Below are 16,464 nucleotides of genomic sequence, written 5' to 3' on the forward strand. Positions count from 1 at the left end.
AACCAAGAGGAAGGGGTATTTGTCAGTGGGTTTTATGATTCCTTGCAGTCGTTCAGTTACATCTTGGATCTTAGCCCCGGGGAGACAGCACACTTCCCGAGACATCTTGTCAGGCCCACAGATCACTGCTTCTGTTCCCCTCAGTAGGGAATCCCCTATCACCACTACACGCCTCCTCTTGGGTTTGGTCGGGGTTCTTCCGTGAGCTGTCCGTTCCAAGGTCGCCTGCACATTCCCTGAGGGGAAACAGGGGACAGGCGGGTGTGGGGGATTCCCTGGTCCTGAATAGGGTAACTGTGCCCCTGAAGGACCAGGTGTGCAGCCTGGGAGTAATTTTGGACTCACAGCTGTCCATGGAGGTGCAGGTTAATTCTGTGTCTGACATTATTATTATTATTATTATTATTATTATTATTATTATTCCCCTAGGATCAGCAGGCTTCTATGCAAGACAGAAATAAGCCCTGCTCTGTCTCTTTCACATTATATTCTGACCACCACCACCACCCATCAAGCTTGCAAAACTTAATCTTTTTTCCTGTTAGCTTACATCAGTGGTTTGTGGTTTTCAACCAGTGTGCCATGGGACCCTGGGGTGCCTTGAATGGTGCTCAGGGGTGCTGTGGGCTACTCTGGCCTCAGCCCCTCTTTCCTTCCTTTCCTTCTCTGATGCCCTCTTGCATCTCTGCCTCCCAAAGGCTTGCACAGCTGTTTGTTGCAGCAGCCCTGGCAGCAGGCTCCCCAGGCAAATGCTGCCTCTGTGACTGGCAAAGGGGTGCTTCTCAAGCCCCTGTGGGCAGTGTGAGGAGGCACCTCTCTTTGGGGCAGAGTGGGGGGCAGATCATGGACCAGGGGCAGCAGCTGCAGCTGCCCAGAGGATTCCCAAGGAGAGTGGAGAGGAGACTGAGGGAACACTCCACAAGGCAGGGTGTTAGAAAAAGGTGAGAGGCTGCCAGCTCTGCAGGTAAGGGGTGACCAAAGTGAGTTCCTAAGCCCCACAGGGGTGAGGCAGAAAGAGTGTAGTTGGTCAAGGGAGCCATGGAATCAAAAAGGTTGAAAAGCTCTGGTTTACATCATTTTCCAGTGTAATCCTGGAAACTTCCCCCTCCCAATTCTGGAATTGTCTTCTGCTACCATAGGCAGCTGAGGGATGCGGGTGGCACTGTGGGTAAAACCTCAGTGCCTAGGACTTGCCAATCGTAAGGTCGGCAGTTCGAATCCCCGCGGCGGGGTGAGCTCCCATCGTTCAGTCCCAGCTCCTGCCCACCTAGCAGTTTGAAAGCACCCCTAAGTGCAAGTAGATAAATAGGTATCGCTTTGGCAGGAAGGTAAATGGCGTTTCCGTGTGCAGCGCTGGTGCTGGCTTGCCAGCCGCAGCTTCGTCACGCTGGCCACGTGACCTGGAAGTGTCTTCGGACAGCGCTGGCTCCCGGCCTCTTAAGTGAGATGAGTGCACAACCCTAGAGTGGGACACGACTGGCCCGTACGGGCAGGGGTACCTTTACCTTTACCTTTACCATAGGCAAAGAACCTCTCCATTCTGAAGGAAATGAGCCCTGAGTGCTCACTGGAAGGACAGATCGTGAAGCTGAGGCTCCAATACTTTGGCCCCCTCATGAGAAGAGAAGACTCCCTGAGAAAGACCCTGATGTTGGGAAAGACTGAGGGCACAAGGAGAAGGGGGCGACAGAGGGTGAGATGGTTGGACAGTGTTGTGAGACGAGGACCCTCCACCCACATAGGATTATAATAAGACACACAGACACGTTATTTTAGGTTAATGGGCGAAATTAGGCCACAACTTTTATTGGTTACAGCATGTGAGTAGTATTGGCAGGCATTGGATGAAACACCAATGCAAGACTCCACCCCACACAGCCAGGAGTCATATCAGAGTTAACAACCAATGGGAGGAGCTTGTTGATGCAAATACAACTGGAAGCTCCCCCATGATGTCACTGGGGGTGTGCCATGGCCCTAGCCACTAGCAGGGCATCTTTAATGGAATACCCAAAAGAGGAGAGGTAGATGATGGCGCATACCCAATACTCCAACACAGCACACATATTCCAATGCCTAACCGCCACCCGAGCCAAAAGGCTCGCCGCTGTACCCTCACAGGTGCAACCAATTCTTAATACTTCTGATGATTTCTGCCAACCACTCATCATCCGAAGAAAGCAGGGACAGACTGATAAAAGAAGGTTGCAGTGGCTGTTTCAACGCATTTAGCCCCGCCCACCAGCCCACCCTATTGGTCGGCTGGGAGGCTTGGCCTTGGCAGCAGAAGCAATCAGGAGCAGGGAGCCCCCCCCCAACCCCTCGAAGCTACCAGCATGAGTTTGACCAAACTGCGGGAGGCAGTGGAAGACAGGAGTGCCTGGCCTGCTCTGGTCCAGGGGGTCACAAAGAGTCGGACATGACTAAATGACTAAACAACTAAACAACAGCCATAGGCAAAGTCAGGATTTTTGTCAGGGGAGGGCAGGATTTTTCTTCGGGGTGGGGGGGGGGGCAGAACCAACATGACTGGTCAGTGATCTTGTCTATGCCCATGTAAATACCCAGAACTCAGGGCAGGGCTTCCCTGGTTGATTGTTTTCATTGGTGGGCCATCACTCTGCCTTTGTTTCTTAAATGACTTATCCCCTAGGCAATTTACTAAATTCGGGAATTATGGGGGTTTGCTTAAATGCTAACCCTTTACTAAATTTAGACATTTTAGGAGTGTCTTGTCCCCAACCTGCTTCCACCACCAAATTATAATGCTAGCTTGTTATGATTTATTAGGTTAAAGATCTAACAAGAACAAAAAAGGGGGGGAGGTGGTAGTTTCCCCAACTCTTGGGAAATGTTTCCCAAAATTCTTTTGCTGATGGGCAGTCGCACCACATGTGCAGCCCAGTCATCACAGAACTGCAGACCCTCCAATGCAATGCTGAAACCAAATGATAGGAATATATTGCCATTTATCCCACACCTGGGTTCTTTTGGGTTCTTTTGGGTCTTCCTCTAGCAAATAAATATTTTATGTACCTTAGACTATTGCTGGTCCATCTGTCACGTTGTTTGTATTTATCTGGACAATACAATTTTGGAAGGGAGCCAGGGATGGGTCTGCATTCCATTTCCCCCCACACCACTAGAGCGGAGGAAAAGGTGGCTACTTTTCCAAATCAATGACCTTGATGGGTTCGGAAGCAATAATGCCTTGATGCCTTGATGGTGAATCAAGCTGAACTCAAAGGAAGGTCTTTTGCATTTCTAATGATCTGTATAACACGTCTCAACCAAAATGCCTTGTAATACAGTTTCAGGTTTGGGATTCCCAAACCAACATGTTCCACGCTCAGTAGAATGTGTTGTCACTTACTCTGCCCCCCCCCCCCAGCAAAATAAAGTTATTTACCATATTTTGTCGTTTAGCTAGTTGTTGTTTTGGTATTGTGATGGAAAGGCTCTAGAATAAAAACAGAGATTTGGGCAGGAGCAAGAGAATCAATGCCTATAGCAACCTATATTGTATTGTAACCCTCTCCCCATCTTCTTTGCAATATGTGACTACTGTGTCTTGCCTGAACTGCATTACTCTGACACTAACACTGTTCCCTAGAAGCACCCACCCACTTTGCTGGCCAAGATGAGGCTCTGTCTTCCACTTATGACCCCTGCACACACAGACAAGTGGCAATGAGGGCTGCTGGGATGTTCCCTGGGAAACTTGGCCATTCAGACATAACATGTGTGTGTGTGTGTGTGTGTGTGTGTGTAGAATGGTTGCCTCAGATGCTGAGGAAGGGGTGAGGCAAAGGGGTACATAGGCCCATACAGCACTCCTCCTTTTTTTGATCCATTAGCAAGATAGAAGGTTGCCTTATTTGGAGACAGACCATCTGGCTCATTGCTCTCTGCACTGACTGGCAGCAGCTCTCCAGATTTCAGCCTACGGTCTCTCTCAACCCTTCCTGGAGACGTCAGGAATTGAAGCTGGGTCCCTCTGCTTGCAAAAGATGCTCTCTTCCCCTTCTTCTGCCTGGCTGTGGCCTACCTTTGCTATAATGGGTGTGTAGAAAGCAGGGAGTACCTGCGCCTTGTTAAAGTCTGCCTGCCACAAAGACTTCAGAAGAGGTCTCAACTGCGAAGCCCCAACACTCGCAGCAGCAGCAGCAGCTGTAGAAACCCCGTCAAGGGAGGGGAAGTCTCTCTCTCTCTCTCTCTCTCTCTCTCTCTCTCTCTCTCTCTCTCTCTCTGCCTTCCAAATTCCCATCTCTTAAACGGTCCTTGCGACGAACGGGCTGTGGGTGTGTAAATGAGCACTTTAACGTGAAGAGGGCGAAGGAACCTCCTCCAGGGCAGTTTATGCTGGACGCTTGTCTAAGGCTGCTTGTCTAAGGCTGAGGAACTCCTTCGCTCACACGAAGGCGCAGCCAGAATGCCCGAGGAGGCAGGCGCGCGCACCTCCGACGATCCGCGATCTGCTGGAGAGCTCACGGCGCCGTCCCGGGAGCGCAGCTTTCTCCCCACGAGGAGGATCCCTGCTTACTGGCCCCAAGCCCGCGAAGTCTCAGCAGGGGCGGCTGGGCGGTTTCTAGCCGGCGGCGGCAGCAGCAGCAGCAGCCTTTCCACCAGCCGGGCTGCCAGGCAAAGCGCTCGGCGGCGAAGTAGTAGACGAGCGGGTTGAGGCTGGTGAGGGCCATGGTGAGCCGGCGGGCCACGTAGGTGGCGCGAAGGAGCGGGCAGCCGCCCAGCACGCCGGCGCGACCCAGCGTGTGCACCACTTGCACCAGGTGATAGGGCGCGAAGCAGACCAGGAAGACGCCCAGAACCACCAGCACCGTGCGCAGCGCCTTGCGCCGCACCGCTCGCGAGCCGGGCTGCATCCCCGGCAAGGAGCGGGTAGCAGATGCCGATGAGGAAGAGCGGCAGCAGGAAGCCCACGGCAGCGGCCAAGAGGAGGCTGACGGAGGAGATGCGCCCCCGCCAGGAGCTGGAGGAGAAGTTCTCCAGGCAAGCGGTGCGGCCGTCGGGGAAGCGGAGCGCCAGGTACAGGACGGCGGCGACGAGCACCGCCCACACCCCGAGGGCGGCCGCCACCCGGTAGCGCAGCTGCCGGAGCCGGAGGTGGCGCAGCGGGTGTACCACGGCCACGTAGCGCTCCAGGCAGATGCAGGCCAGGAAGAGGGAGCTGCCGTACAGGTTGGCGAAGAAGAGGCAGCCGGTGACCTTGCACAGCGCCTCGCCGAAGACCCAGTCGTTGCGCAGCGCGTGGTAGGCAATGCGGAAGGGCAGCGTTAGCACGAAGAGCAGGTCGATGGCGGCCAGGTTCACCAGAAAGACGTTGGCGGGCTCCGTGGCGGACTTGGCGCGGAAGAAGTAGCCCAGGACGAAGAGGTTCCCCACCAGGCCCAGGGCGAAGACCAGGCTGTAGACCACGGGGAAGAGCAGGTACTGGAAGTCGGCGCTCTCCAAGCAGCCGGAGGTGGGGCTGCTGCTGTTCCACGCGGAGCCACCAGAAAGCGGCACGGAGAGGGTCTTCGGCGGCCGCTGGGAAAAAACGAAAGAAAACCGCTTATTCATTCATTTATTCACCCTTCATCCGTATTGCTCAGGGCGGTTCACAAAATAAAAATGAAATATAAAAAACACAAAATACATAACAAAAATTAAAACAAAAACAAACCAAGACTCTCCCACTCCCTCAACACATTGAAAAGGCCAAGCACGCACTCGGCGGCCTGTTCGCGGGGCTGGTTCCGCGGCTCTCCGAGGCTCACACTTCTCCCACCCACCCTAGAGCTACTGAGCAGCTCCGAAGCAAGGAGCCACCCAGAGAGCGACCGCCTCTTGTCCCCTCTCTGTCCAATGTAGCCGTCAATCTGGAGAAACCTTCAGCTGCGGGGAGCCAGCAGAGAGCGCTCTTTCCTTTTGTTTTTGTGGTGCACTGACTGGGGTGATGGTGCCCTGAAATTTTGCCTGCTGCAACCTCCTTTCCCCTCTTTTAGATGGCTCTTTGTTTATCGTTTTTCAGCCCCGCTTTGCCTGGTTCTTAGCTCTCTCCCCCCCCCCCCCCAATTTTAGATAACTTCCAAGCCTTTCGAATTATTTGACAATCTTGACTCTCCTTTTTACCCTGAACCCCTTTCTTAGGATTCTGCGGTGCTTGGAGATGCTCTGTCCATGGCTGCTTGGCCATGATGGCTATGTTCTACCTAAATAGCTTGAGGCAAGAATGCTTCCGAATCCCAGTTCCCGGGAAGCGCAAGAGAGGAGAATGCGCTTGGGCCTGAATCCGGCTCGCAGGTTTTCTTTGGGGGTATCTGGTCGGCGGCTCTTCTGTCCTAGATTGTCCCTCCTTAAAGGAAGCCTCAAATCCTGACATCTCCGCATTTCGCCCAGTTGAGACTGGGGGCGGGGGGGGGGGAGGCCGTGGTCTTCTTCTTCCTGCAGAGGACGCTCTCTCTCTCTCTCTCTCTCTCGGGGCTCACAGGCAGTCCCTCCCTCCGCGGAGGCTGGTGGAGCTATGGCTGAGCCCCTTGGAAAGGAAGCGGGGAGGGGGCGAGAGGTGGGCAGGTGGGAGGGAGCGCGGGCCGTCGAGGGGGTGGGACTGCCTTTCTTCCCCCCTCCCGGCTGTCCAGGGTGCTGATGACCCTCCTGGAGGTTCTCGCTTCCTAGAAAGCCGTCTCCGCCGCCCTCCCCAAGCCCCTGGAGCAGAGTTGACGCCTTCCTCCCCATGGGACCCAGGAGTCCTGCCGTCGGGGCCAAACGAGTCCTGCCGCCCTCTCCCTGCCTCACCTTGGCTCCCAGCCAAGCAACCGACGCCCCCAGCCCCACTGCCTCCTACCTCCAGGACCTCCATGTGGGTCTCTGTCCGCCTGCCTGCCCTGCCCTGCGGCTGCTGCTGCTGCTACCCGGCAACTCAAGGCCCCCTTGCGCAACCTCAACCCCTCCAGGCACATTCCGGGAAGGTTCGCCTCCGACCCACTTCCTCCCCCCGCCCTCCGGCGTCTCCGGCTGGGGAAAAACTACAAGCCGCGTCTCTCGCCAGCCCCTTCCCTCTTCCCTGCATGGGAGGAGAAGCCCCATAACTGCTATTGATTCTGCGATTTATGTTGTGTTTGTCTGTCTCTGGAAGGTGAAGAACTTAGTGAAAATAAAACTGCTGCTATCCGTTCCTTGTACCAATATATGGTGCCACCGCTTCTGCAATGCTGTGTGCAGTGCCGGTCGGCTTACCTCAGAAAGGATACTGTATTGCATAGTTGGAAAATGGTCAGAAAAGGGCCACCAAAATGATAAAGTGGAGGAGAAGGCTTCCCTATGAAGAAAGGTTGCAGCGTCTGGGACTTTTTAGTTTTTTGAAGTCAGTTTTTTAAATTAAACTTTATACAGTATACATATATTCAAGATTCCAAATTTGTTTTACATTTCTCTTTAAACTTTGACTTCCCGCCGTTCCCTCCATGATGTTCTTAATCCCATCCCATTTACATAACGCATTCTAATAAACTTTCTGCTAAAACGTATTTCGTATATTATCAATCGTCAATCGCTGCTCATATTTCAAATCCTGCTTGCGATTTCATCTGCTTATTTTTTCAGATATTTCCAAAAGGGCTTCCATTCTTCATGACTAGTCCCTCATGTTGCTTTCTTGGTTTTGCTGTTAGTTTCGCCAGCTCCGCATAGGGATTTTTTAGTTTAAAGAACATTCAAGTAAGAGGCGACAGGACAGAAGTTTATAAAATTATGCATGGCATGGAGACATGGGCATAGCCAGGCTTTTGATGGGGGGCAGGCTTCTGCTGGGGGGGAGAGAGAACCTCGGGTAATGCTTTTCAATAATATTTGAGGAATGGGGGGGGGGGCTCTCCTTGGCTATGCCCAGGCATGGAGAAAGTGGAAAGTTTTTCTCCCTCTCTCGTGACCCTGGAATACAAGGGCATCCGTCCAATGAAGATGTCTTCTAAAAGTCTGGTAGTTGTTTTTTTCCTTTGACATCTGCTGGGAGGGTGTTCCACAGGGCAGGCACCGAAAAGAAAACTCCCATCTCCGTCTGAAAATAATCTGTAGCAACAATTATTCATAATCTGCACTCCAGAATAAACCCAGCTGTATTTAGCATGCAGTGGTAAGTGGTATTTAGCATAGAGTGGTAGATTCGTAATCTGGGGAACCGGGTTCGCGTCTCCGCTCCTCCACATGCAGCTGCTGGGTGACCTTGGGCCAGTCACACTTCTCTGAAGTCTCTCAGCCCCACTCACCTCACAGAGTGTTTGTTGTGGGGGAGGAAGGGAAAGGAGAATGTTAGCCGCTTTGAGACTTCTTCGGGTAGTGATAAAGCGGGAAATCAAATCCAAACTCTTTTCCTCTTCACCAAGATGACACATTCCCTTCATCTTCCTCCCTAGCCCAGCTTTCAAATCTGAACCAACTCAGAGAGTGCAATATGACTCTTATAATGATCGTCTAATAATCCAAATTAGTATTTCTCCAGTTTCTAGGTCCAGTTTTTATAAGGCCTTTTAAAAACTGTTCCAACAAATCTCAGCCAAGTCACAATGGAAAACTATGGTCTCTTATAATGTTCATCCAATCCTGCTTCCTCTTCTTTCTTCTTTTCCTAATCTTTGGACATTTTAATCCACTGGGGATGGGGAAGCAGGCATCTTAATTCCCTTTCCTCAAACGAGATCACAGCTTGCCTTGTTCACCGTTTCCGGAGTTGCTTTGCATTCTCTGCCTCTCATTCCCACACCAGCTCAGCCCAACCTCCTCTTTCCCTGGGGCTCTTTCTCTTTCCTCCTGGGACGTGTATACCTGAGAAGAGATCCAAGATTTAGAACCTCAAAGTCAAAGTGAGAGCATTTGGGTCAAAATTAAGGGAGAGAAGAATAACAGAGACCTCATTGTGGGAGTTTACTACAGATCCCCAAGCCAAATGGAGGACATAGATGATGCCTTCCTGGAACAGATGGCCAAGCATGCAAAAGGAAGGGAGATAGTAGTAATGGGGGACTTCAATTACCCGGATATTTGTTGGATGTCAAACTCAGCCAAGAGCATAAGGTCAAACAGATTCCTCACTGGCCTTGCAGACAACTTCATTGTCCAGAAAGTGGGAGAAGCAACAAGAGGAACAGCCATTTTAGATCTGGTCCTAACCAATGTTGATGACCTGGTTAGTGGGGTAGAAGTGGAAGGATCATTAGGCGCGAGTGATCATGCTCTTCTGAAGTTTACTATACAGCAGAAAGGAGCAGCCAAGCATACTAGGACTCAATTTCTTGACTTTAAGAAAGCCGACTTCATAAAACTTAGGGAAGTGCTGGGTGAGATCCCATGGACAGTAATACTAAAAGGAAAGGGAGTTCATGATGGCTGGGAGTTTGTTAAGAGGGAGATAGTAAAAGCACAACGTCAGGCAATACCAATGAGACGAAAACATGGAAGGTGCCTAAAGAAGCCAGGGTGGCTATCTAAAGAACTTTTAACTGAGTTAAGATTAAAAAAGGATGTGTACAAAAAATGGAAAAGGGGGGAAACCACCAAAGAGGAATTCAAACAAATAGCCAGCACGTGTAGACACAAAGTCAGAAAAGCTAAAGCACAGAATGAACTCAGGCTTGCTAGAGAGGTTAAAAGCAACAAAAAAGGCTTTTATGGGTATGTTCGTAGCTAAAGGAAGAACAAAGAAACAGTGGGGTCACTCAGAGGAGAAGATGGTGAAATGCAAACAGGGGACACAGAAAGGGCTGAACTCCTCAATGCCTTCTTTGCCTCAGTCTTCTCCGATAAAGAAAACAATGCCCGACCTGAAGAATTTGGAGCAAATGATTCAGCAAAGGAAACACAGCCCAGTATAACTAAGGAGATAGTACAAGAATACTTGGCTAGTTTAGATGTATTCAAGTCTCCAGGGCCAGATGAACTGCATCCAAGAGTATTAAAAGAACTGGCAGATGTGATCTCAGAACCACTGGCAGTAATCTTTGAGAATTCCCGGAGAACAGGCGAAGTCCCGGCAGACTGGAGGAGGGCAAATGTTATCCCTATTTTCAAAAAGGGGAAAAGAGAGGACCCAAATAATTACCGCCCAGTCAGTCTGACATCAATAGCAGGGAAGATTCTGGAGCAGATCATTAAGCAAACAGTCTGTGAGCACCTAGAAAGGAATGCTGTGATCACCAATAGTCAGCAAAATAAGTCATGTCAGACTAACCTGATCTCGTTTTTTGACAGAATTACAAGCCTGGTAGATGAAGGGAACGCAGTGGATGTAGCCTACCTTGATTTCAGCAAGGCATTTGATAAGGTGCCCCATGATATTCTTGTAAAGAAGCTGGTAAAATGCGGTCTTGACTATGCTACCACTCAGTGGATTTGTAACTGGCTGACTGACCGAACCCAAAGGGTGCTCATCAATGGTTCCTCTTCATCCTGGAGAAGAGTGACTAGTGGGGTGCCACAGGGTTCTGTCTTGGGCCCGGTCTTATTCAACATCTTTATCAACGACTTGGATGATGGACTCAAGGGCATCCTGATCAAATTTGCAGATGACACCAAACTGGGAGGGGTGGCTAACACCCCAGAGGACAGGATCACACTTCAAAACGACCTTGACAAATTAAAGAACTGGGCCAAAACAAACAAGATGAATTTTAACAGGGAGAAATGTAAAGTATTGCACTTGGGCAAAAAGAATGAGAGGCACAAATACAAGATGGGTGACACCTGGCTTGAGAGCAGTACATGTGAAAAGGATCTAGGAGTCTTGGTTGACCACAAACTTGACATGAGCCAACAGTGTGACGCGGCAGCTAAAAAAGCCAATGCAATTCTGGGCCTCATCAATAGGAGTATAGCATCTAGATCAAGGGAAGTAATAGTGCCACTGTATTCTGCTCTGGTCAGACCTCACCTGGAGTACTGTGTCCAGTTCTGGGCACCGCAGTTCAAGAAGGACACTGACAAACTGGAACGTGTCCAGAGGAGGGCACCCAAAATGGTCAAAGGCCTGGAAACAATGCCTTATGAGGAACGGCTAAGGGAGCTGGGCATGTTTAGCCTGGAGAAGAGGAGGTTAAGGGGTGATATGATAGCCATGTTCAAATATATAAAAGGATGTCACATAGAGGAGGGAGAAAGGTTGTTTTCTGCTGCTCCAGAGAAGCGGACACGGAGCAATGGATCCAAACTACAAGAAAGAAGATTCCACCTAAACATTAGGAAGAACTTCCTGACAGTAAGAGCTGTTTGACAGTGGAATTTGCTGCCAAGGAGTGTGGTGGAGTCTCCTCCTTTGGAGGTCTTTAAGCAGAGGCTTGACAACCATATGTCAGGAGTGCTCTGATGGTGTTTCCTGCTTGGCAGGGGGTTGGACTCGATGGCCCTTGTGGTCTCTTCCAACTCTATGATTCTATGATTCTATGATTCTAAGATTTTGACCGGGAAAGGATTTTCGTCGTTCTGCTTTGGAATATGTGATGTGTCTGGTCTTTTTTTATACTTGCTGCTTCATGATTTGGCAAGCCTCAAGGAGAAAGAATCAATTAATTAAGCAGAATGCAAGTGGAACTTTAGGAAAAAAAACCTTGAGAACTTGATGTTTAATGGTGTGGTCCTTTGTGGAGGGCTCTAATTAGAATGGGCAAGGTATCAACTTGTTTGAAGATATAAAGGGACTTTGTTCAAAGACATGATTACATTAAAAAAACCAAAAAACCTCTCTCAAAGGTGGCTGAAGACAACTGACGGATTACAACTGGGGAATATTTCACACAGGAAACCACATCTGTTTGCATGGATTTTTGTCATATATGGATTTATAAAAGTGAAGGTGAATCTTTGATCTTTGTAAGCTTCCCTTAGGGCTCAGGGGGAGCAAGCTTGGATTGTAGAGGGACCAAATAATTATTGACTGCGAAATATATCCCATGTGTCAGGGGCTCAGGAGCAGAGGGAGAGAGGAAATGGAGAGCGAAGGGGAAGAATCTGAGGGCAGCGTTGGGGAGTATGACAGTGACCCGAGAGATTCCATGAGCTTCTCCAGCGGATCGGAAGATTCCCAGAAGGAGGCGCCGATGGTCAGGGCAAGGGGGGTCCCAGGGGGGACACACCAGAAACAGGGGGCCAGCGGGGACTCCCAAAGCAGCAGCGGGAGATCAGGACCAGTTTCCCCACCAGAGCGTAGTGGTGATGGTGTTTCCTGCTTGGCAGGGGGTTGGACTCGATGGCCCTTGGGGTCTCTTCCAACTCTAGGATTCTATGATTCTATGATTCTATGAAGAGTCCCATGTGTCAGGGCCAGCGTCTCCTCCAGCAGGGAGAGGAGATGAGTCGGGACTGACCACGCCTCTGTCGGAGAGTGGGGGAACGGAGGGGAGGTCAGGTCCAGCTAGCCCCCCCGAAGGGGGAAGCAGTGACAGGAGCAGTGTAATGGTCAGGAGGAAGGTTGCCGGCTGGGCGCGCGCGCCAAGTTCGAATGTACAGGCGCGCGGGACAGCAGAAAGCCCGGATTGGGAACCAGGTCCTAAAGCCCGCCGGAGGCAGGGGGAAGACTCAGGGGACTCAGCGTCAGATGAGTCTAGGAAGGGCGAGACCCCAGCTGACAGGAGGACCCAGAGGAGGAAAGAGCAAAGGAAGAGGTGGAGCAAGGCTAGAGTCTTAAACTGGTGTCTGGAGGGAGGAGATTCAGACGGAGCTTCAGCAGTCTAGAGTTTCAGAAGTAGAGCTGCGTGCCGCGGCTGTGAAAGCAAAACTGAACTTAATAAAGACTTTTGTATATAAGAACGAACCGGCGTTGGTCCTTTGTGAGCTGGGACCTCGGGCAGCTCTGACACCACGGTATTGTCTGTTACAGAAGATTATTTGGTTTGGGAAAATATCAGTTCATTGAAAGACATGAAAGACCACTATGTCTTCATTTTAACTAAACAAAAGAAAGGTGGAAGACAGCCCAGAGTCCTGGAAGATAAGACGGTGGAATGAGAAGGGACTGCGCCAAAAGCAGTGGATGGACAACAACAGGAAGAAGAAAATTTTCCTCTTGCATGTTAATTTACATATAGTTCCATTAAATACTATGAAAGTCACATACCAGTGGCTGTCAAGATAAGATAAAGGATTAAGATTGGTATGATATTGGGAATACATAAGAGAGAGAAAAGCAGGAACAAGAAACAAAAAATTTCTCCTGACAAGCCAAAACATGGGAAGTCTCTTTATATCATTCAGAATGTTTAACTGCTTTTATTATTTGTACAGTGGTACCTTGGTTTAAGACCAGACTAGTTTACGACCATTTTGGATTACGACCAACTCAAACCCAGAAGTGCGTGCCTCGGTTTGCGACCTTTTTTGGATATTATGAACCGAGTGAAACGGGACAAACCCCAGAAACCTGAAAAGTGGCAAACATTACTTTGATACCCAGACAAGATAAGGACATAGCAAATCCTAGAAATGTCCGACCGATTTCATTATTAAACTGCGACTATCAACTGCTTGCAGCAATATAAGCAAACAGACCTTAAAAAGTTATGAATGATTGAATGCATCCCCGGCTGGCAGTTAAAAGATAATGTTAGAAATCATAATATATCCAGCTGGCTCAGTGGAAGGAAGCAGTATTTTCCGGTTCCTGCCCTCAAGACTTTAGCCGTGACATTTTGTCCCACTGCCAGAAAAGCACCTCTAGCTCCCTCGTTTCTGTGGCAACGCTTTTTGGGATGTGGTTCTTTGCAGGCCCATTTGTATTTCAATAAAGGCCTATCTTTCCACTTGGAGACTTCCTCCTTTTTGGGGGGGTTTCTGTGGGTAACCTCCAGTCTAGGAAACTCTTTTTGAATTTATCCTACATATATGAGACTGAAACACTATAAATATTGGTAGAAACAACTCTACTGTGAAGTTCAGTTTACAGATGGGGGGGGGGGATATTCCAAAGCAGAGCCCATCTTTTTCACGGGATCCAACTGTTACAGAAATTATGGGGGGGGGCACATCTTTAAAGTTGTTAAATGTTACAAATATTATGCATAAAGGTATACTTTCGACTTAACAGCTCAGGGATGTTACCTAGCTTAAAAATCATATAAAATCAACTCCTTTGCCATTTTCCTTCATTCCACTGCCAATTTGCTTCACTGGCCAAGGACTTGGAAAGCACTCGGTCCCCACCATAATCCCTCAAGCGGGAGGTCACATATGCAAAGGAAGGTACTCATAGGTGTCAATCGCTGGGCAAAGGCACTCCTCCGGACTTGCCCAGGTGGCAGACTATGCAGACCCAAGTTCTATTGTCCCTTTGTAGCAGGTGCTTAGAATGTACTTCCCAACACATATCCTGTATCCGCCTGTTGCCCCAACACATTCCTCCTAGTTGATCATGTATAACCCTCCCCTTTTCTGATGTAGGAATGATGTAGCGATGATGCTTAATGAACTGTATGCTGGGATAAGATGGAACCTTTGAAAAGTCCTTGTCACCCCATCCTTGGGATTCAAAATTCCTCTTTGACCCTGTTGCGCAATAAACTTTGGTCTACAGCAATTTGCTCCAGTTGGTGGCTGGACTCCTTCCTTTATTCTGGCTCTGCCCAACCAGCTGGGGGACTGAGCAGCCTTGCACATAGATTTTCCCATAACACTTCTTAAACTTGGGACTGTCTGCATGTGACCCCATCTCTACAGCTCCCATAAACACCACAGAGAAGGTGGCCGGAGCCTGAAAGGCGAAAGCCTAGGCCTCGAATGCAGGTCTCAGGGATGCTTCCCCAGTTTCCCCCGTGGAGACCTGGGACCCCTTCTCCTTCGGAAGGGACCTCCGAGGAGGAAGCCAGGGCAGATATAAAGTTCCTTTCCCCACTTGCCAGGAGCCTGAGCTCCATTTGGGGTCCCTCCTTCCGCACCCCAAGGTTCCTCCAAGGCCTTGGGGAAGGAAACTGAGGCAGACTCTGCTTGTTCCCCAGGGCCCTGGGCAATTTCCCTAGAGTCCCCCCCCCCACTGCCTCCTGAGACCCGCAGGGATCCGGAGTGGGAGCGACTTCTCCTGTTCCGCCTGAGGGGGAGGAACAGAGGTCTTGGCCCATTTGGGGGGGCAAGCGAGGGCCATCCAGAAAGGGCTCCTGGGACCCCGAGGGGCCAGAAGGGGAGTCTCCAGCCTGGCCTTTCCCCTGTTCCTGCAGGTGGAGCCCTTCTCCTAGCGCTGACTCTTGGGGTGACAAAGGTGTCTTTGGCTGGGGAGGATAAACTAAGCGTCCCAGAATCCTTTTCGTGAGGCGGAGGAGAGGATGGGCTCCAAAAGGATGCCTTCTTTGGGGGGGGGAGGGTTAGTCAGCCAAAATCAATAGATGGGGGGCGGTTCAAAGAGGGCTTGGAGCCCCTCTCAACCTGGCAGAGAAAAACACCCCCCCACTCCCTCCCTCCCCCCCCCGGCTGCTGCTCTCCTCTCTTCCCGGCTCAATCCACCCACTTCCGGGTTCTCTCTTGCCCTCACCCAATCGCCATGCACAGAGCACCCTGCTCCCCTCCAATTCCTGACCGGTCTGGAAGTGAAGCTGCGGAGGAGGCCCAGGAGGCGGTCCCAGGAGCTCCCCCTTCCACAACAACCCTGCCAGGCTGGCCTCTGGCATGTCGCCCCCTTTCCAGCAGGCGAAGCTGCAGGGACCACTCACTTCCTGGCCCTCCAAAAATGGAGGAGGCCTTGGACCCTGGATGAGCCTGAGAGGAGCCTTGAGGGGGGCAGAGAGGGGCTCTTGCCCCTTCCCAGACTTCTCCTCCAACCATTTATTGCTACTGTTTATCAAACTTGGCCACCCTCACCAAACAGACCCACAGCATGCAGTTCTTTTCAAGGCGTGTTTATTCTCCAGGTTGGCTCTGCCCCACGGGGCTTACAGTTGTAGCAGGAACCCCCCCACCCCAATCATTCTGTTTGCACAAACTTCACACACACTCACACTCACACACTACATACGCCACATTTCTGTTATAAATTCATAGAAAATCAACCATACATCGGATTTGCACTGTTCCATTTTTTACTCCATGTGACAAAGACTATCAAAGGATCAAAGGGGGGTGCTTGGTTTCTGGTCAGCCATAATCTCTTCAGCATACCAGCACATCCACAGGAGCCCTGCCCAGTTGCTATGTCAACCCTGATAATCCCAGACAGAAGACAATCAAAATCACAAAGAACAGTGGATTCACCACGGGCTGAAACAAAGGACAATGATCAGATCTTCCCTCTGGGGGCAGGAAACTGCAAACTCCCCATTGTCACCTGGAAAAGTACTCATGGGGAGGGGGAAAGGAGGAACCAGCCAGGTGACAGGACACTCAGGTTACCACCACAACTCCTCCCTCAACCCCTCCTTTCTGTAATGAATGCATGATGTCAACCCTTTCTGTAACGTATGCATGATGTCAACCCCTCCTTTCTGTAATGTATGCATGATGTTT

General features: G+C 50.4%; 1 pseudogene across 1 annotated transcript; it reads right to left on the reverse strand.

The window, feature by feature from the left end:
* Positions 1-4,487: 4,487 nt before the first annotated feature.
* Positions 4,488-6,896, reverse strand: LOC308578126 (lysophosphatidic acid receptor 6-like; annotated as a pseudogene). Its single transcript has 2 exons — positions 6,842-6,896; positions 4,488-5,544 (listed from the first exon to the last, which is right to left on the reverse strand). The product of its transcript is annotated as a lysophosphatidic acid receptor 6-like (transcript).
* Between the last annotated feature and the right edge of the window lie 9,568 nt (positions 6,897-16,464).

This window comes from Podarcis bocagei, assembly GCF_964188305.1.
Source record: "Podarcis bocagei genome assembly, chromosome: W".
Classification (NCBI taxonomy): Eukaryota; Metazoa; Chordata; class Lepidosauria; order Squamata; family Lacertidae; genus Podarcis; species Podarcis bocagei.